An 827-nucleotide genomic window follows, 5' to 3' on the forward strand; every position below is an offset into this window, starting at 1 on the left:
ACAAGAGACTATTACTGGACCACTATGAGGAGATTGGGCGATGGTTGGCGAATGATGGTATCCCTAGGCGACCTGGATATGTGTCAGTGAGATCCCGTCACTATACAGAATGGCAGAATCTGGCGTATGAAGTGACTACCGAGATTGAATCTCTCGGTAAAGTGGAACCCCCGGCGGAGCCGACCGGGCCCTTGGTGGACCGACCTTCATATCCAACTCCGCGGAAGATCCTACTGAGAGATCGTCCGATTGGGATCCAAGTGGTAGAAGCTGAATCCGAGACAGCTAAAGATACCCAGAGCCGGTCCCCAGGTAACCAAGGGTCGGTGGATGGGGTATCGCAGGCAATTGAAACCGGCCCGCTGGATCTTGCTGACCTACAGTTGGATCCGAACTCTTCATTGGACAGAATGCCTGAATCCCTGTCGAGAGTGTCAACACTGGCTACACAGGAGCCCTTGTGTGTAAACTCACCAGAAGATCAAGTCGATCCAGAAGGCATTTCCCCCGGTACCAAAATACCCGATTCCACGAAAACAGAAGGATTGACTGAAGAGGGGAAATTGCGGTGCCTGGAACCAGTGGTGGATCCGACAAAGACTGAAGATGAACAGGTGTGCTTCCATGAAGGCGGGGTTCTGCACGCCGAAGATCTTGGGAAGGTATGGCGGTAATCCCAGAGGTGCTACTGACCACAGAGGAAGTCACGATTGACGACATCCAGGTGGATCCGGAAGCGAACGAACCCGCGAAAGTGGACCGACTACGTCAGTAAATCTGAGAGATCCGACACCTGCTAACTAACAAAGGTAATGCATTGCCACCGG

This window comes from Phytophthora infestans, genomic scaffold (genome assembly GCF_000142945.1).
Source record: "Phytophthora infestans T30-4 supercont1.77 genomic scaffold, whole genome shotgun sequence".
Lineage (NCBI taxonomy): Eukaryota > Oomycota > Peronosporomycetes > Peronosporales > Peronosporaceae > Phytophthora > Phytophthora infestans.